Source organism: Rhyacophila brunnea, unplaced genomic scaffold (genome assembly GCF_057557595.1).
Source record: "Rhyacophila brunnea isolate RB1 unplaced genomic scaffold, BYU_Rbru_1.0 scaffold_15, whole genome shotgun sequence".
Classification (NCBI taxonomy): Eukaryota; Metazoa; Arthropoda; class Insecta; order Trichoptera; family Rhyacophilidae; genus Rhyacophila; species Rhyacophila brunnea.
Genome location: NW_028232806.1, coordinates 27,024,602 through 27,046,418, shown reverse-complemented (window position 1 = coordinate 27,046,418; position 21,817 = coordinate 27,024,602). Strand labels below are relative to the sequence as shown.

At 31.9% G+C, this 21,817-nt stretch overlaps 1 non-coding gene across 1 annotated transcript; it reads left to right on the top strand.

The window, feature by feature from the left end:
- The first annotated feature begins 215 nt into the window (after positions 1-215).
- On the top strand, positions 216-287 carry TRNAW-CCA (transfer RNA tryptophan (anticodon CCA)). The gene has a single exon. It is a non-coding gene; the product is annotated as a tRNA-Trp (tRNA).
- The last annotated feature ends 21,530 nt before the right edge of the window (positions 288-21,817 follow it).

Genomic DNA, 21,817 nt, shown 5'->3' with positions numbered 1-21,817 from the left:
AAGAGGCTTGACGCAGTTATAAAAAAAATCAAAGCAACCACATTTTTTAACTGTTCTTATAAACGACTTCATACACTAATAATAATAATGGTATACTTTCACTTTGCAATGTCAAACGTGTCGGTGTAATGACAAAATTTAATATAGTTTTAAATTTAAAGTACTTAATTGCATTCTAAAGAATAATGATTACAGAATTGTTCACTTCAGCACATGACTCCGTGGCGCAACGGTAGCGCGTCTGACTCCAGATCAGAAGGTTGCGTGTTCAAATCACGTCGGGGTCAGCGTATTTATTTTTATACGCCGGGAGGCATTTTTGGTTTTGGGAAACATTATATTGTTTCAAAATAATTTTAATTATTGGATTAAATTTTTAAATGATAAATATAGAAAAAATATGTCAATATGAAATTTGGTTTTTAGTAAAATATGCTTCATTATAAGAATTATGTATGTTGTATATAGAGAACTACATAGAGACTTATAGGTATGTATACAATAATAATAATACAAGATCATACAAAATAAAAGACAAAATATTATGTAAAATGAAATACGTATATAAACTAAAAAATTACTATTTATAAAACTATTGATATACCAGGTTTCCCCAAATATGTAAAATAGCTCCTCCAGTCCCCTGGATATCGCAAGAGTACCTAATCTTCGGATTTCTATGTTTATTCACCGTCTCAGCTGAACGGCACTCACTTGTTTTATCAGTCAAGCTAGATGCTTATTGTAAATTTATTTTGATATTATCTAGTATTCTTAATATAATTCAAAGTAAAATTTCAATACTTATTTATTTATTTTACATAACACAATGAACATGACAAATTTAATAAGTATTAACAATATTTAAATAAAGTGATTCCCTGATTTATTCTACTCTTCTCTATTACGTACTGTTACCAGACGAAAAAAGACCGTGGCGCGACAATTTCAAATTCCGAATCCGCAATTTAATCAAAGTCAGGAGGACCCCGACCGAAAGTTTGGTTCTTCTGCCGTGCGGAATAGTGCCCCGGCTTGACCGATATCTTCTAAGAAGAGCCTCTCCGGCCGATGCGCGCCCAAAAATTTACAGTTCAGAGCTGTGACAAACAACCCGCCCGCACCCCTGGGATATCGCGCCCTCAGGGCATTAAAGTACCCCTCGCCGTTAATTTTTTTTTTCGATATTTTTTGAAAGCGAGGGTCAGTTCCGATCTGGCAGTGAAGCTGGCAAAAAACATTCCCCCGCCGTCCTCGGCGCGGGGGATACCTTTAACGCGTGTTTCAGTTAGGATCCTCGCGTTAAGAATAATCAATCAAAAGTTATCATATCTTAGGAAGAGTGACACCCCTCATCGTTGCCGCGTGAATAATAATCTATACAGTTGCCCTTAAAGCAGACCGCGAATCCAATAAAGCAAACCATGTGTCGCGTCCTCGATAAAACACTTTCGCGCCGACTCGGCCAATGTGTTTAAACACGTGTTCCCATATAATGACTGTGCGATAGCTTAATCTAAGACTCCTTTAAGTGTAATTAATAATGTAAAACAATCGATGTCCACCCTAATGTTATTACAACCCACGCTTGTATAATTTAGTGTAATTAAATATATCCTCTGCGCGGAGGTTTTGAATCGAAGTTTCTGTGTTATAATTATGTCCTATGATGTCACACCTTTCCCCCTGGTCTAAGTGACGCTGATGAAGGATCCCACCAGCCTACATGTGAGTCCTACCATTTTTCCCGGTATCAGTACATATACCGAATACTCAATCTTGTTCGCCTTATGGTCTTTTCGCATTATGCCCAACATGCACCTTTCCATACCACGTTGCGCTTATTGCAATTTTTGGTTTTCGATTACATTAACGGTCAATGTTTATTATGCATACGTGAGCACTAGTAGCACACGTAATGAGTATGATTGAGTATTATTTTTATTGATTTGGTATTTTGGCTTTATGAATTTTTCTTTCTGTTTGTAGGTTGTCGGATTCAAGTGCCAGATATTTGAATTTAATATAGTAATTTCCCGGAAGTGCTCTCTGCTTCGTCAAGAACAGTCATGGTGGCCGTATGCCCGAAGTCATTTCCATATATTGATTTGTTAATTTTATTGTTTATTTTGTACAATTTCAAGTTATATACGTCTGAATAAAATATCCTCTAAAGGTACTTATTAAAATATTGATAATAAAACATGTCCTTTTGAATTACCTATTTAAATTAATTTTAAACGTTTTATGGCAGAATAAAAAGCGGTAGGTATCATATTAATTACAATCCAATTCTATTTTCATGACAAACAATAAACTCAAAATGAAAAAGATAATAATAACCGATAATTTTAATTGTTTTTGTCTGCCGAATGTCTTTTTCGGACGGGCGTTTCGATAATGGGACTTTATTACCCCCTTTCATTGGTGATAAATTCGCGTGCCAAGCTGTAACTTATTTCTAATTGCCACCTTTGAAGGGTTAAGAGCACGCCACGAAGAATAAATAGTTCATCGCAGTTCAGAGGGTTTGTGTTTTAAGTGAGATTTGGTGACTTTTCGGTCAAATTTTGTGACGATTCAGTCATAATCGTGACGCTAAAAGCCCTCGATGACCCAAATTGAAGTGCCACCACACGTCACTTTACATACACCCTGCTGAATAATACAAACAAACCACTGGTCATCTAAACTGGTCTCAATGAATATCAAGCTTTTAATTAAATATTGTAAATAAAATGTTTTATATATAATGCTAAAGCATAATAAATAAAAGTAACATTTGCTAACTACCGGATTACTGTGTACTTAGCATAATGTTTCGTTCTATTCTACTCATAAATGCTGCACCCCTTAGACTCTAGGGCAGTGGTGGCGAACCTATGGCACGCAAATGTTTTATTTTGAAGCGAAATACAATACCTATAATAATAAATGACAGATCGCATTGTACAAAAAATAGCAGGCAAATACTCTGTGATAAAGCTGTAATATCCGTGGGTGATATCTAGAACTTCATTATTTTTTAAATATAATTCTTGAAAATCAATTTTGTCTCCACGGAAAACTGCTCGGCACGTCAGATAGTCGAAAAATAATATTTGGAAAATTTTGGCATGCGTACGTAAAAAGGTTTGCCAACCCTGCTCTAGGGCCTAAAGAATTAGCTAGTAACCATCATGATCATAAGAATATGTAGATATTACTTGGCCTAGTAATTCCATAGTGTGTAATATTTTGTTTTTTTTTTGCATAATATTTTTTATTTTACGAGGGTGGGTCAATAAGTCCTTAGAAAAGCCGACAGGTGGCGCGACTAGTACTGTAAGCGGTTTGTTTTCATGCAGCGGCACTACCGATTCAGTATGCTGCGAAGTTTCAATCAGCTTGGTCGGGTTGTTGTGTGTTTCTCGTACATTTAAAAAAAATTTGCTTGTGGAAAATGGAAAAATGGAAAATGGAGAAAATTGAGTTTAGAGCTGTTAATAAACATTTTAATATAAAAGGGTTAACAGCAAAGGAAATAAAAAATGAGTTGGATTTAGTTCACGGCATATCTGTTCCTTCACTTGCAACTATTTATAACTGGTTAAATGAATTTAAACGTGGTCGTACATCAACAAAGGATGAACCACGCTCAGGACGTCCTGTAGAGGTGACTACACCAGAAATGATCAATAAAATCCACGAAATGGTGTTAAGTGACCGAAGATTAAAGTTGAGTGAGATAATTGAGGTTACAGGGATCTCAAAAGGTAGCGTCATTTCTATTTTACATGACAAATTGGGCATGAAAAATATTTCTGCAAGATGGGTGCCGCGTTTGCTCACAGTCGACAATAAACGCAATAGGGTGGTGGCCTCTAAAGCCCTGTTGTCGCTCATGCAACGCAATCCGGATGAATTTTTTCGTCGCTTTGTGACTGTAGATGAAACATGGATACACCACTATACTCCCGAGACGAAAGAACAGTCAAAGCAGTGGATTGCGAAGACAAACCATGTCCAAAGAAGGCGAAAACCGTAAAATCAGCTGGTAAGGTTATGGCTACTGTATTTTGGGATGCACGTGAAATTATTTTCGTTGACTATTTGGAAAAAGGAAAAACAATAACAGGGGATTATTATGCATCTTTATTGGACCAGCTAAAAAACGAAATTGAAGAAAAACGGCCTCATTTAAACAGGAAAAAAATCCTCTTTTATCAGGACAATGCCCGTGTTCACCATATGTTTACGATCAATGGTTAAAATTGAAGAATTGAAGTTCGAATTGGTCGACCACCCACCGTATTCGCCAGATTTAGCCCCCAATAACTTTTTCCTTTTCCCAAACTTAAAAAAATGGCTAAGTGGACAACGTTTTTTTTCAAATTAAGAAGTCATCGATCGGACAAATGCTTATTTTGAGGACCTTCCGAAAACTTATTTTTCTGACGGTTTAAAAAAAATTGAGAAACGTCTAACCAAGTGTATTGAGCTCCAAGGAGATTATGTTGAGAAATAAAAAAAAATATAAAAATAAAAACTGTTTTAATGCTGTTTTTTCTAAGGAATTATTGACCCACCCTCGTATTATTCACACAAAAAAACAGGTTTTTTCATTTACTAGCAACGCAGGTAGGAAAATATTCTCCATTTTTTGAGTAGATAAATGAACATGAACATGTCAAATTATTATGATACGAAAAAGTAGGTGGGTACAATATACCTTCTGTGGTCATTGTAATAATATACCACTGACACGTGTAAATCTATGTATTATTGTAGTGTTGTGAGTTGTGATCGGTTGACCAAAACAGAGCTGGCTTAATTTTATTTGAAATTGTCGCATTTTTACCGTAGAGAAACAACACAGTCTTTGATTTTCGACATTGTTTGAGATACATGAAAAAAAATCAGTTGACCGCCACCCTGCAAACACAAACAGGCATTCAATTTAAAATGTAGCTTACCTAGGCATGTTTTTTTTATGCGAGACAATATATTATCTCAATTTTTCAATAAGAAAATAAAAATCAATTCTATAACCGCGTGTTTTATATAATTATCATAATGTGCTCTGTTAAACGTGTAGTTAATTAGAAGTGAAATAAATGTGTTTGTATGACAATTAAATGCCAGTTGTCGATTAGCTACCCTTCGATTTGAGTATATGTCCAGTTTCCTGCACTTCCTCTGCAAAGTACTTTAAGCCCTAATATCGCGTTACTTAACAAGTAGTTCAACGTAAATTGCACAACATTCGTTATCTAAGTAATTCACAACTAAAAATCCAGTATCATAATAAAATATAGCTATTAATTTACATATTTTTTTACTGTGCGGAGCTTGGAAACGTTTATGCCGATTTTTTGTGCCCAAAATTCTTAGAGATTAAATTACCTAGTTTATTGTTATAAGTCATCAATAGTGTGTCTAGTTTTACATAAAAGATAGAAAACAATGCCATATTTTGATCTATTGCCCACAGTATTTGCTATCATGAATTACAATCTACCGTTTGTTTGAACATCAAATATATTTTGAATTTAACTTGAATCTCGATTTACTCAACACTAATGAAGCGACGGTACAGTAAGATAAAATTGAACTAGGGTAAGAATATATCTGATTATGACATCGTAAAACATCCATTGTTACATCATATCTAATTCAACTTAATTCTGAATGTGTTATATTTTATTTAGATGTATTTATTCATAATGAAAATACAACTTAATACCTTTTGGAAGCTCATAGTTAATTAATTATTGATGAGTAATTGTAGTGAAGGGCCATTGAAAGGTAAGGCTCTAATAAAGAAAGCCATTCTCTACTTCTCTATTCTCTCTACTCTATATTCCATTCATGATAATAATGATTATTGATGAGTAATTGTAGTGAAGGGCCATTGAAAGGTAAGGCTCTAATAAAGAAAGCCATTCTCTACTTCTCTATTCTCTCTACTCTATATTCCATTCATGATAATAATCTGTAATTACTGCCATTGTCAATAGCAATAAATTATTATTGAGAAGGTACTTAAGCCTCTTTTGTACAAATATACCCAACCCACGTCTTTATTAAATCGTTTTCAGTTTTAAAAAAATCCTCATTATATCTGATTACGAGTATATAGACGTGAATGGTACTGAAATATATCTAAAAAATATATAATTAAAAATATGTAATACTTTGTGAGATAGCTTGTCAATCAAAATTACAACTTTGAAGTTATATTCACTAGTCTGGAAGCATCTGCCTATTTTTATCTGTTTCAATCAACCAAATACTGAATCCTTGAGATCTAGAAAATCAAAGGATATAGTCAGGTTTCCTAGCAACCAAAAACAATATAATCAATGAAAAAATAATATAAGACAGTGATTTTTAACAACAAACGGATGCTATTTTGCTCTATAAAATCAACTTTGTATTGGGTCACCTTTTAGATGCGACTCTTTTTATTCTTCGCAATAAGCCAAAAGTTTACTAATATTAATTCTAACATCACTCCTGATCATTTTATACATATATTATTATGTTATTTATTTGCAAACGAAAGTGCAATTAGCTGTACTGGATGGCATTGTTAGTTTAAAATTTTACTAGGTAGACAAGAAGTTCTTGTTGGAGAGTACAGTTTAGTGTCTTCTCTCGTTGGACAAAAATCCTGATGATTTAACCTATATTGACTCTCATCAAGACTAATGAGCATGCCCTCAATAAATTCGGGAGGAAGGTGCTACGTCGAGAAATATGGCCTCATATTAAAAGAAGCAGAATAGTATATTTGATATAATCTAGAGCTTTACAATCTTGTAAAAAAATTATAGCTGTTGAGGAGCATCTATAAAAAAGATTAGACGGTCTGAGATTAACTGGTCGGCCCACACATTGGTGATCAGATGGTATCAATATGGATGGTAGAACGGCTGGGGAACACTGTCTCGGGATAAGGAAAGATGAAGGAAGTTTTTGGAAGAGGCTATGTCCTGGCTTGGGTTGTAAAACTACTAATAATGATAAAGTGGTAATAGTCACTGAAGAGTTAACACTATTATCCATATCAATAATTATAGGCCTAATCAGAAAGAGTAAAACTCTTTCATTTTTGTGGGTTATAGCGTGTCATTAGCCAGAAATTTTCATACCAAATACCACCAAAAATAGAAGTCATGTTTTCTGATGACGTGCCAGTTCTAACGGTACGCGAAGATAGAAATAAAGCATAGTAGGGCCGTATATATCTGGTATATAATAGAAGAAGTGAGTCCAGCATCATGTGATGTGATCTGCAATTTTTTAATTACTTACCATTAACTTACCATTTAAAGTGTCATACTGGGACTTCAATGAGGTAGTAGTCCATATACGGTCGGGTCCGACCAAACATATTTATATGATAATTATATTATTTATATGGTTTTGGAATTAATTTTGAACTCAAAAGGGGCTCGAGATTACAACACGTTAAGTTACCTTTTGAATCGGGTTTTGGAAAGTTCAGCTGAAGGACGACTGCTCACTTCTTAAGTATATGAAATTGAAAGCGTGTATTTAGGCTACTTTCACTGGAGGACAGCGCGTCTTGCTAAAATGCAAGAATTTCAAAGTAAAAATCAAATTAACTCTAGTCCACATGTTTTACTAAGAAAGTATATGGAAGTGATCGACTAAAATCTTTTCATAGTGTCACAATAAATTATAGTTACATCTAAGACTAGGGATTCTAATCCCGGGATCCCAAATCCCGGGATTCCGGGATTGATAAACCTAATCCCGGGATTTCGGGATTGATTTTTTTATCGATTTTTATGGGAAATAAAATAAAAGCGAAAATATAACAAAAAATACTTTTAATAAAAAATAACTACATTAGAAATAAACTGAGTTTGAATGAAGTTTCATTTATACCCATGTGTAGGTTGCCGATTGATTTTATTTTTTTCACATAAATTATTAATAATGAGAAAGATTGGAACAAAACAATGCTTCGCACTTTTAACAAAGTAATTCCACCATGATATCATACGTTTTACGGCAGTTTCATATTTGGCTGACTAATTAGATTTATGAAGCGGAAAGGCCATAAGTACGCCATGATTATTTGCTTTACTATTTTAAATCTCGCTAATCCATTCATTATGTCTTTACTATCAGAAACAGCAATCTCATATTAAATTCACATTATTATTTATATTACAATATTATTTACCTCATTAAACTTATGTACGTCCAAGATTGAACGTATACAATATTAACAATAAATGTCTTAAATAGTATAAATTATACTAGATTTATTTTCGACCGATTTTATCAATTTTATTTGTAAATATAAAAATTTTATATTAACAATGGAAAAAAAATGTCAATCCCGGGACCAGTACCGGGATCCCGGGATTGTCAAATTGTAATCCCGAAATCCCGGGATCAGAATTTTGGCTCGGGATTGGATTCCCTATCTAAGACAGTCGCGCACAAACTGTAGTTGCACGTTGCACGTAGATGACGGGTGGATAAGTGATGTGATAACATTCTGTTACGCATGTTAGTATTATGCACGTTTATCGGTATACAAGATACTGCTATAGCATTTACTCGCTACTGGCATGCTTTTTCACAGGAACGTGTAGAACTTCGCATAAAACATTATTTGGAAGTATATTACGGTTTCTTCATATTTTATTGTGAGCTAATCCATCAAAGTTAGTTGTATAAATTTATAATACTGTAGGTACTTAATATAAGTAATGTTTCATGATATCGAGTTTGTTCAGCCAAAAAGATGTAAATGACAATTTGTAACATTGGAAGATAGCATTTTTTGTTTCACTTATTTATTTCATTCAAAAGCATTTTTTTTCCTAGATGCCTTAATGGATACCTCGCATTTACTATCGAGGTTTCTTAAGAACTTTGGCATGCAAACTACTCTACTTGATGCTAGTCAAATGAAAATTGTGCCGACTGAGAGAATATGCCTTATTGAAAACTATTCTTCTACCCGCATCGGGTATTGCTAATTTGAATTCGGCCAGGGCCTATGAAACTGCCTTGCAAAAACCCTGGAAAATTCTTTGTAGCGCAAGGCGGTGGTGATTCTGATGAATATTTTGTCGTATTCATTGGGAACTGAGGACTGCGATTTGTAGTCCAGTTTTTTTCCCGTGGTAAAAGAAATGTCGCATATGACTGATATTCTGAGCATATACTTATCCTATCTTATATGATTGCAGTCAATGGATCTGAAAGGCATGAATCATCATTACATGTCACTTTCAAAAGCATTAACCATAATAAAAACGCGTGTAATTTAGTCACGGAAAAATTCTACTGACGATAAATGTAATTTAAAAAAAATTAAACCGCATATTATATAACTCATTTAAACCATAATGTAACTTACGTCTTTTCGGCTTAAACACCTTAATAAGGGGCCAAACGCCATACAATCGAAAATTGAGTGGATTATAGTATGTAAGGTTTAGATTATTATAGAAGTCAGTAGCAATACCGAACATGTATGAAAAAAATAATTTCGGGAGTTAAGCAGTAATTATTACAGAGCAAAGGTTAACTGTCTCTAGCAAATGATTAATATGTAAATAACATAAAAAAGTAGGTTTATATTTTTAACAAGAAATGCCTATATATTATTATTTGATTGCAGGATATACCCATAATATTTCATACAATATGAGATTTTTTACATGATGGATATTATCATCTTTACCTCATTCACACTTAAGCCTTTTCTCATTAAGTCACGTATAACATTATATTTAAAATATATATTCTTGTATTTTATTACTATTTATATTGAATATATATTTTTAAAAAAGCAAGTACGAGGACGTCATAACTAAAATATGAATTACTCTGGACGTCAGCTATACATTATGTTAGTAATATAATTACCTGGATTTAAATTACAAAGTTTGTAGCTAATTCTTGACAGTTCATTTATTTAAAATTTTCACATAACGTTAAAATTAGGAATTGTTCGTAAGAAAAACAGTTGTATTGGGAAATACACGAGGAAAACAGTCATCCGGTAAGTTAAAGATGTGTAATAAAATCCCACCCAAATCATTTTAAAAATCATATGAAAAAAACATCATTCAAACGAGTTGTATTCGAAATAATAAATTTGGCACTTAGGTCTTTATTTATTTCATTACTTCATATTATTATTATATACGAATGTGATGTTAGAATTTACGCCTGTATAAATATATATCTACGAACGCTCAGTTTTTTGGAAGGATAATCCTTAACGTACATTTATATATATATATATATATATGACGAAACACAAAAGCGTGAAGTTCTCACAAGTACGATACGTCTTGGTGACAATCAAACAAAAGTTTGGGAAGCTGCCTGACAAGGACACCGCTCACAAGTTGTTCTGAATTAAGCCGTCCTCTTTCAAACCTACGTCTACTTAATTCATCCCACCTGGAAGTTCCACTTCGAGCAATGGTTATTAAGGATGAGCTATGCGCGGAGTTATTTTTTTAATGCAAAGTTAGAGTTTCTTTGAAACTTTAATTTTGTTAGTTAATTTAATTCATCGAGGCAACGGATAATTAGGACATTCTGCGCCCTGAGCGTTAAATGATTTTGAAGCCCCATAGCTTATATAAAGTAGATCCATATTTTTAAAAGAATTTTAAGTGGGTATAAAAAGAATGATACCTCTTATAAGAAATTTTTGTATTTTGCAATATGCATGGATAAGTAGCGATTCCAGATTAGTATAGTTAAATTCGTAATATTATATAAACGTTAATTATCTACATATTGTAATATCAGGATTATTTGATAAACTTTGATTAATTACTGACGCTAAACGATTATAACGATAAATAATGAAGGTTTGTAGTAAAAACTAATTTTGGTTTATAACGCTAATATAATATGGCATTTATCTATGTATTAGCGTGTCAATTGGAAATTGAATAATAAAATTTAGAGTTTGCTATTCAACAATCAGCAATGCAAAACGACTTAAGGGCTTAATTCACTTACATAACAGATCGACTGGAATATACTTATATTAATTAAGATAAAGACACGATATTATTTATTTATTTAAGATTTGAAAAAAATACTAAGTGTGTACCTGATGCCGTCAGAGTATGCGATAATCGGTACCCTCGGTACCCAACGAATATTTCACAAGATTTGAGAATGTAACATTCTATATATTGAATATCCATAACATAAAAAAAATCACATTTGCAGAAATACGACGCCTGACGGAATTTGAACCCGTATATCCACTGGTATCGCGCCAATATGCTTTAACTAATTAAGTTTCCTCCTACTTAGATGTGATAATTTTAACTAGTGAGTCCTAAATGAAAGGTGTATCAAATTGCATTATTTATATTGATTAAGTCATATTGGCGCGATACCAATAGAACGTATTTTTTTCAAAGGTGACTTTTTATAGTAGGTACCTATAAAGTTATGTATATTATCAATTAATTCTATCATTTAGGCATAGGTTAATCTTTAGAAATACGACTACAACGTAACTTAAATCTAACGAAAGCAGGTATAAACCCCTTGGGAAAGGATCTTCGAGGCAATTCGACCTCGTGAGGATCCAAAGGAAAACAGTAATTTATATGCGATACACAATAGAAGTCACACTTACTTGTAATTTTTGTCGCTTGTTTTCTTTGCAAAGCTCCTAATAAGATTTTCTCGTATAACTAAATAAAATAGCCTTTTTATTGTTATACCCACTATAAGAAGATTAATAAATTATGGTGAAAAAGTAATTTAGTCTGCTTATATTGTGTTACATAGGTATATTATTATGTAGGTACCGACTAAGCGTAAAAACAAAATAATTTTAGATTTTAATATTATAATATATTTTTAGAACTTTACGAAAGCTCAGAGGAACTGTGTACTGATCTTAGAAAACAGATGTTTGCGACGGATACTAGAAAAGAAATAAAAGACCGAATCAAACAGCTTATCATCAAGCTGAGAGTGAAAAGGCAACGTGGTGCGGATACCTGAAGATAACTTCAACTTGGCTTGCCTGTTTTTCAAACCAACTGGATTCCGGTATACTGAAAGGCCGTTAAACACTATATTAATATAGAGGGTGTATATAATGGTGAAGTAATGAGATGCTGACGAGTGAAAAGGAGTCATGAAGAAATCATGTGGTGTGGTGTACGTTAAAAGACGGATATGGTTATAAAAGAAGAAGAATTTCTTAAATAGTTAGTTATTAGATCAGGTGCTTAGCCCTTTTTTGTATACATAAGATATGTCCAACGCGTCGATCACGATTGACTGGTTAATCTCGGGGTGAATTTTGGTCGATCGCACCTTGGGCCCATATAAAATAAGCTGGTGGTTGAATACAGATATTGCCCTCCCAATTGGCATCACCGATGGAAAATTAGTTTTGAACTTCGGGAGATTCTCAGGGATACGCAGGTTTCAATATTATCAAGAATGGCAGAGTTATCATTTACATAAGTCGGAAGAAATGTATTACCAAATATACTTAGATGTTTTCTAGTACTCACACTAAGAAAATCAATTGGATAACGTCACAGATAGTATCCATATAGTCTCAAGTAGAGTTGGGTTTCGGTAATTTTCGAGATTTTCCATCCCGTATCTCGAGAATTGAAATTTTTAACATTTCGGGAAATCCCGGATCTCGAGAATCTTTTATCGGGATTCGGGTTTTCTTTATTATCAAATATTAATTGAAAAAATGATTTCTCCTATTTTGTTTGTCTTCTTATATAAATAAAAAAACTCAATTTTTTTGGAATTTGTCTGTTTTACACTGATTTTAGGATGTTACAGGTTTTTTTAAATTTCCCGATATCTCGAGAATTCCCGAGAATTCTTTTCTGGAAATCCCGAATCTCGAGAATTTGAAATTTCATCATTTCGGGAATTCCCGAATCTCGAGATTGAGATTTTGTCGGGAAATCTAGTCTCTAGTAAAAGAGTCTCAAAAAATATTTTCAATTATTAATTATGGTCATACTTCATCTGGGGTCCAAGCAATAGATTCACTCTCAAGCTGGCATGGAATTGTGGAATTATAAAGAATTTTTAATACAGTTAATAGGGAAGTACATACCTACGTAAAATGAAGCCAAACATTTCCAGCGTTTTTTTAGTTTACTGTGAAACGTAATGCCAAGATCCTTTACAAATGTTATCCGCGGATGGTTAAACCAAACATGTTGATTTAAAAGAAGATTATGATTAAAAATAAATATAATTTAATCTGAACTATAATCGTATATTTATTATCGTTTACTATAATAATTATCAAAAAGCCTTCATAATAAATAATTAAATTGTTCAACATTATCTGATTTATTAATAGGTCATAATATCATTCTATAATTTCGAGAAATCAAAAAGCGGGAAATTTTTGAACACTCTGTACCTACATAGTGGGGGGTGAAAATGGACCCCACTTTTAAAAACATTTTTTTCTCAAACTAAGCCATTGGACAAAAGAATTACAGACTAGGGATGTTCTGGATTACTTGTAGAATATTAGAACATAGCTTATCGTAAATCGACTTCCTCGAAGATACAAACAAGCTCGAAATCACAGTCGCCCTTTTAACAAGCTTTAACTTTTCAAACAATTAACAATTGGCGCGTAAGCTGATCTTAGTTTAACAAGTAAAGTATATTTTTTATTAAGATAGGCTCTGCGCCCTTAAATAAATAACTTTATTTGAGTTTGATTATTATCGTTATTATGAAAAATCATTTTGAAAATACAAGACTAAATTTAGCAGTGTATGAATATGCGAAAGCCTAAATAACTGTATTATTATCATTGTGTGCAATTCCAAATTTTTCGAAATAGGGTTAATAATTTCATTAAACAACCTGGGGTTTCCCATTAACAGTATTAGTCTATACATTTAAATTAATGTGCTAAATGGAGGTGTTACGTTTCAAGGTATTTATTTAACCGACACTTGAAATGCACGTGCACAAAACACTGATAAGACCAGATGTTATTCACGGTTCGGAGAATTGGTGCATGATCAAATTGAATGGTGCATACTGCGCTGTATTTTAGAACCCATAAATGACATACAGTCGAAGATTCAATATTGAGCTATATGTTTTGTACAGGAGACCACATTTATAGTACAACGGTCCAATAAATTGTGTCGCCTTAGATGATAAAGATACTGACATTCGATCAATGAAGATCTGGTTGGCCTCAAGATGGAAGGATATTATTGAGAAGGATTTAAACAGACATGGATGAAGCTAGCTGCTGGAGGAGGTTAATAACCACATATATTTGGCACCAGGGAAGTCACTTTCTCTACCTATTAGATCGATACTTTGGGTCTAAACAAACATTGAAAAACTGTGTGTGATTTCTTTAAGCCCCAGATTCGAACCCGGAATGCTTTACCGCTCGGTTATCGTGGGCGTCATTGACACTTCACTTCTACCATTTCCACGACTTAGCAATATGTAAGATAAAAAAATGACTATTTACGCTGTTATTGCGGGCAAGCTTCATTTTACAAGATGTAGGTATATAAGTCCTTAAAATTATTGATTATTGTAACCAACCATGCAATTCTTTATAAAATAAAATTTTTCTCATCTTTTCTCAGAAACTTAACTTTCGAAACCAAAAATTTCGCCTGTTGCGTAATTTTATTCGGTGTTGATTGTTATGATAATAAGAACTATATTATAATATATATTAGTAAAATGATTTATGTATTTACACGAGTTTATTTCTTACTTTTTTTTTATCCCGGGATTGGCATTTTTTTCCGTTGTTGATATAATTTTTTTATATTTACAAATAACATTGATAAAATCCGTCAAAATAAATCTAGTATAATTAATTTATACTATTTAAGACATGTATTGTTAATATTGTATATTTACGTTCAATCTTGGAAATACATAAGTTTAATGGAGTAAATAATATTGTAATATAAATAATAATTTGAATTGATTATGAGATCGCTGTTTCTGATAGTAAAGACTTAATGAATGGGTTAGCGAGATTTAAAATAGGAAAGCAAATCATGGTGTACTTATGGCATTGTTTTTTCCAATCTTTCTCATTTTTATTAATTTATGTGAAAAAATAAAATGAATCAGAAACTTACACATGAGTATAAATCAAATTTCATTCAAACTCAGTTTATTTCTAATGTATTTATTTGTTATTAAAAGTATTTTTTCTGTTATATTTTTGTTTTTATTTTATTTTCCATAAGAATTGATAGTAAAATCAATCCCGAAAGTTTTATGTATATCATTCCCGGGATTCATAGGTATCGAAAATAGTTCGGGATCCCGGGATTGGAATCCCTATACATCGCTATGTGTGTTAGTTGGTGCAAATTTAATGAAATTATCTAAAAAATACCAGAAAATATACGTACCAAACATATTATACATTATATTATACTAGAGTAAAAGCGAAGAGCGAATGAAAAGACTCCAAAATATCCATCAGTAAGATTAATGAATAGGAAAACATCCAAAATATGGTCAACGTTGGTTTCTACGACGCAGAAAGAACATAAGACGTGTTGTGAACGAAAGTCTGTTATTTAATATTTTGCGACTAATGTTCAATAGCGACACGTGTTCATAAATAAATTAATATTCTAATATTAGAATTGTTTCCGGAAAATTTATTTTCAGCCCAAAACTAAATTCCATTGATATTTTATGTATTTAGAATATTTGGTGAAAAATTATAGTACCACTTATTGGTTTTCACCAAATAATATTGAACACATAATTATGTCAATGGTTGGGCCAATTATTGTAGTTCTCATTCCTTTATTCCCGTCTACCTCAAATCATTAGTATTGTTGCAACATCAGGCACAACGTAGTTACGAGTCAGTAGTTGGCCGATTATTAATATAAAAACGTCAGTCATTCATTGACCGCACGTTTACAAACACCTACAACCCATTATTGTGCCGCGCACTCATTAGTACATAACACGAACGTGTTCAGTCAGCGCCATCTTTATATTAATAAAGCCTGAGCATATCCTTTTGCACAAACAAGGAGTGGTCCACTCAGCTGTCAAAATCAGATCCCAGATTGCTCGATATATTGATTCGCCCTTTCTCATTTCAAATTGAATTATAAAAAAAAATCTCAAATCAAATTTATTAACTTTCAGTGTTATTTATAAATAATATACATTCCTGTTATTCATCAGGTATCAAAGTCAGACTAGTCTTTCATACAAAAACCGGTGGTAATATCGATTTCTAAAAAATATGTAGCCATGTATTACATTTGTAGAAAGTGTGTTAATGCTAGTGTATTATTTATCATGTAACTCATCTATCCAAATCAAACCATTCCCTGTGTGAACACAACAGACGCGTCAGTATGAACACTCTATAGAATAATGAAAAACACCGACAGGTCATCCATAGACAACAACGGGAGGGCAGAAAAAGTAGGACCAGTCGTTGTGAATGTATCGGCTTTCTACTTGAGTCGGCAATGGTCCAGTGCAACTTTCGTGGAAACATCACAAAAAGTCAGTGCGTGGCAAACTACCTGTAACCCCCCAGCATCCACATTCACCATCACAATCATCCTACCAATCAATTACAGTCCACTATGAAAAAGCACAACCAGTAAATTTTTGTGAGAATAAGAAAAAAATGGATGCTATGGCGTTTTCAATATCTATAGCACTAATTTGATAACACTAGGAAAGTTTTTTGACGTTATCCGAAAAATAATTAAGCAAGAGTTTAGTTTTTTTGTATCAATTATATAAGGTAATTCACAATTTTTTTGTTCAACAAATAATTCACAAGATTTAAGAATGTGACATTCTATTTATTGAATATACATAATTTTGAAAACACTTCTGAGAAAATATATTATTATTACCAATAGAAAAAATGTGTTTGTAAAAAGTAAGACACCCTCCGCAGGATGTTTTCAAAATTATGTATATTCAATAATAAGAATGTTACATTCTTAAATCTTGTGAATTATTCGTTGAATTAAAAAATAGTTTTCTTTATATATAATAGAAATGTTTTAAAAATTATGTATATTCAACAATTATAGTATATTACCCATAATTATGATAAAAATAGTATACCTACGTTTATATAGATGGTTTTAATATTACAATTTTGAATTCGTGATGAAAACGTTACAATCCGCGAAAATAACTTTAAATAATCTCTCAGAAGAAAATGTCAAAAATATTACTTGAAATGTTATGAGAAGAAGATTTTAATGGAAGTAAATAATATTATTTGATTTTTATTTTTACTGAAAGTTGTCCTTGGAAGTTTAATGTGGGCATAGACTCATTTCAAATGTTCCATCATGAATAAATTAAAGCGAATTTATATTTCAAAATATTATGATGTATGGATTTTTTTCTTGCGTGTAAAAGTGTTGTAAAATTAAGTAAGTATACCTACCAAATGAGTTTTATTTGATGTTTATTTTGGTACTTACTCAAATACAATATGTAGGTACTCATTCATAAATGACGGAAAATGTATTATAGGCATTCAGAACATGTCTAAAAATAAAAAAAATATTTGTGGATTCATTATCTATTTCAGTTGTTGTATCAAACGTAATTTATTCCAGTAATCCATAACTTTTTTAAAAGGAGGGTCATTTTTTTATCAATTTTCTAATTGCCATCCGAAAAAAAAATCGTCAGCTGAATGCAGAATATTTGAAATATTTTAGAAAGGAGTTTTTTGAAACAACGTAGGTACTTAAATCATTTATTATTTGTATAGGTAAATGTATACATTATGTTTTAGTAGGACTATTGATGAAAATAATGATGCATAAATCTATCTATAAAAATAATAAATAACTTAAATATAATGTTTCAAAGAACACTTGAAATATTTAAAATGTGAGTAAGAATAGTTCTACATTCAGCTGATACAGTGTATATTTTAATTTAAATATGTAAACATCATATTATTTAATTGAAATTTAAATATTTTTTGACCATATCCGATCCTTCCTCGATGATAATAGTATAAGTGCATTAGAAAAGACGTAACCATAACGCAGCTTTCTTAATGGGGATGCTTATACCACCAGAGACACCTAGCGGAAAAGTCAAAAGCTTACAATTTGAGACAAAGTAGGGATTAAAATTATGTTAACGCGCGTGTTTGAACATGTACCTAACCGATTTTTTTTAAATCTTTTTTTTAACGGTACATGTTCAAACACGCGCGTCAATATCATTTTACTCCCTACTTCAATTATAGTTTGTCAATTTATGGCTACGGCCGTATGTTGTAGCTTAACCACTGGGGAATGACAAAAGAAATGGCGTATTTCAAAAAAACACTACCTTATTCTTAGGTCAATAATTATTATAAAGCAATCATTATTCATAAAATGTTTATTACACTTGAATGTTCAAAAACATAGCTTATAATAAGTATCTTTAGAATCATCTTCAAATATGTTAATCTTGCCAATTTTTTTAATAATAAAATGCCTAATTCTTGTCAAATTTGGGATCACAGAGATTGTCAATATAATTTTTTATCGTGAATATTTTACAAAAATTATCTCGTAATAAATTATACTAATGGTTTTATAAATGCGTTTAAAAATTAATAAACGTAAAAAATCTTAACACCACTGCACAGTTATGTACCGAAATATGACTATATTCTAAAACATTAGAGCGAGAGGTTTAAAAGAATACTATTTTATGTAACAAAAATACTTTATGCAGCCACCAAATGTTTAAAATAACTATAAAGGATAATAAGGCTTTAAAATTATATAAATAGATTATCTACAACGTTTAAGGAGTGTCCAGGATCATGGTTAGAAAATACAATAAAAACTCAATTTTGACCTTCGACGAGCATGTCCCCCCTTAAGGGTAACTAACATAATTTCACGATATCTCACTGGAAATCTTCTATAGATAATTATTAAAATACGCTAGGTTTTTTTAGACATATTAATTTAATCAGTAGGCCGTAATATGTTGTGTATCACTACATATAAGGTTATTCGTAATGAAAATAAAATGACCTATTTCCACTTTTAAAACCAATGATACAATTATAGGAAAACACTATTTTGAATCCACTAGTGTTCAACTATGTCGAGTGGCATAATTAATTTGAAGTGGATTTATCAGAATAAAATGTTGTTTTAGATAATATACAAAAAAAACCTTTCATATCGGTGGAAAAATGACTACAATAATTTATTCCATTCATATAGGCACTGCATTATTACAACGAAAGAAAAATATTTTCGAAATATAATTTTGCTAAACATTCATAAGTTTAGAGTAAAAATACCGTTTGATATTTTTGAGAAATTACGAATGTTTTGTCATGTCAATTATTAGTTTTGAATCCAAAGTTGAATTAAAGTTTAAATCCAAATATGTTTATTATATTTATGATATGCGTACATACGGCGACGTATAATTCCAGGTAGCAAAGATTTAATCCTACGGATCAAAATATAACAGTGCCTATTGTTGAAAGATAAACCTGCACATGTGTGATAAATGGTGTAATTAAATTTTAATATCTTACAAGAAACATAGTATTGATTTTTCTTAAAATTAATTACAGCTTTATTACTTGATGATTTTAGTATTTTATGACATTTTTCTATTTACAAGAAAATGACGATAAATTATTAATAATCAACATTTCAAAAGCTATAACTGAGGTAAATCTGATGAAACCTTATTTTTGTAGCTTTAACTGGATACATTCTAATAGAAGACAGACAGCTACGGAGAATAGTTCGATAAGGTATAAAATGTAACTTTTTCATACTATTTTTATCAAGACTTTACCATTACGATTTAAGTACTGAAAAAGAGGGATATGAGATAATGGACCAAGAGCAATGGATAAAACTCAGTATCTTAGCGGGCTCGCACATTAAAACTCGTCTCGCCTGTAACGCGTAGAATACGTCGATGAGACGTCATCGTTATTCACAAAACACAGTGTTGCCAAAAGGAGCTACGCACATTGGTGGAATGCGAGTATTTGGTTTGAAAAAAATATCAAGTGCTGCTAGCAATAAATCGCATGCGTCTTGAGCTGGAGCCAGAACGCATACACACACCCACGTATTGGAGTGTCACTAGGTATCTATGTGCGCGGTCTTCATATTCAACATTGGAGCGGCGTTCCTTGAAGGTTTGATTTATTGCTGTGCGATAGACGAGGAGAGTTTAGACGTGAGAGCCGGCTTAGTGTCCTTGTGTTTTGTTACTATAAACTGAGCTAAACATAAAATTATTAAAATTGATCGCGCATACTTAACTCTTGGTTCAATTAGGTACCGTTTGATACAATCATAATAAATCTAGCTGGATATTTGAATTGAAAGTTCAGCTGATGTACGTAGCAGCAAAGAACTAAAGACTGAGTAGAGTGGAAGGGGATAGAGGATGCCTTCGCCTGCCAGTGGATCGACTCGCTGATGATGATGATGATGATAACGACGCTAATAAATCGCCTAACATACCTTGATGATGCATTATTGTGCTGGTAACATTAGATAGGTATTGATTTATCGCTTATGTTGTTGAAACGTAAAAGTAGGGTACCTACCCACGATAGAAGATAGGCATTATAAGTAAAAGATAGTGGTTGAATTGAGTAGGTACGTTCAAAATAGCGTCCCGATTTCCGGGATTTTGGGGACTCATTTAATTTGTTGTCATTTAATCTCCAAACCTTAGATTTTAAAAATATTTTTTACATAATTTTCATTTTCGGAAATTGTAAATAAATACTATTACCATATTATTATCTTAATAAAAAAAAGTATTATTTGATTCAAAGTTTCCATCAATCTTCGAATTCCCTGAGTTAAAAATTCTGTTTGTGATTGCAATATAGGTCAAAGCAGATATCTTCGATTTGTTTACATATTATATACAATAGGACAAATAAAATAAAATATCGCCCGCTTACTTATTGAATAGACTGTGCCTATTCCTTTTAAGGAAAATTGCTCTTTACCCAATAGGTACTTGACGGGTATTTTCGTCAGATCTATTTATTGTAAGCCAGGCATATCTGGGTATCATTTTGATTGCATTACATCACTTTTGGATGATTAGGTAGGAACTGTAGTTATGAGTTAATATTGTTTTATCCGTACTTACTATTTACCTATAACGATAATTTATTTATAACAGCACCACATGCTTCCATTTCATCGTTATTTGTTACGTTTCAACAAACATATGGAAGTATTCCATAACATAGTGAATTAGTATCATACTTCAAAGTTATAATAATATAGAAAATATCTTAAGAAAATCTTTCTAATACCCTGATTGGGAAAGCGTGTTGAGATTGGAGAGTTCAAAAGATAAAATTGGTTCATTATTAGTCAAAAATTATACTACAGCGAACATGTAATGTTTATGCTGAAAGTAACACCACTAAAAAACACATATGTGTAATGAAACATAACCCATTTTTTTACAGTATCAGCTGAGGCATATATTTAGCTGTACATATATTATACACTCAGTACCATAAGTTAAAACAATACATATTTTTCATAATGGGTAGGTTCATAATATTACATTTTAGCTTCAATCACGTGGTATTAATATGATAAATAATACTTGCAAGTTACATTCTCTCAGAAATATTTGGATATATCTACATAAAAAAAGACTTTGATATTTGGCTGACCTATAAACATCTCAAAATTGAGTGCTAACCTAATAATTATTTAAAAAAATGTTTCATCATGTACAAGCTGAAGGTTTG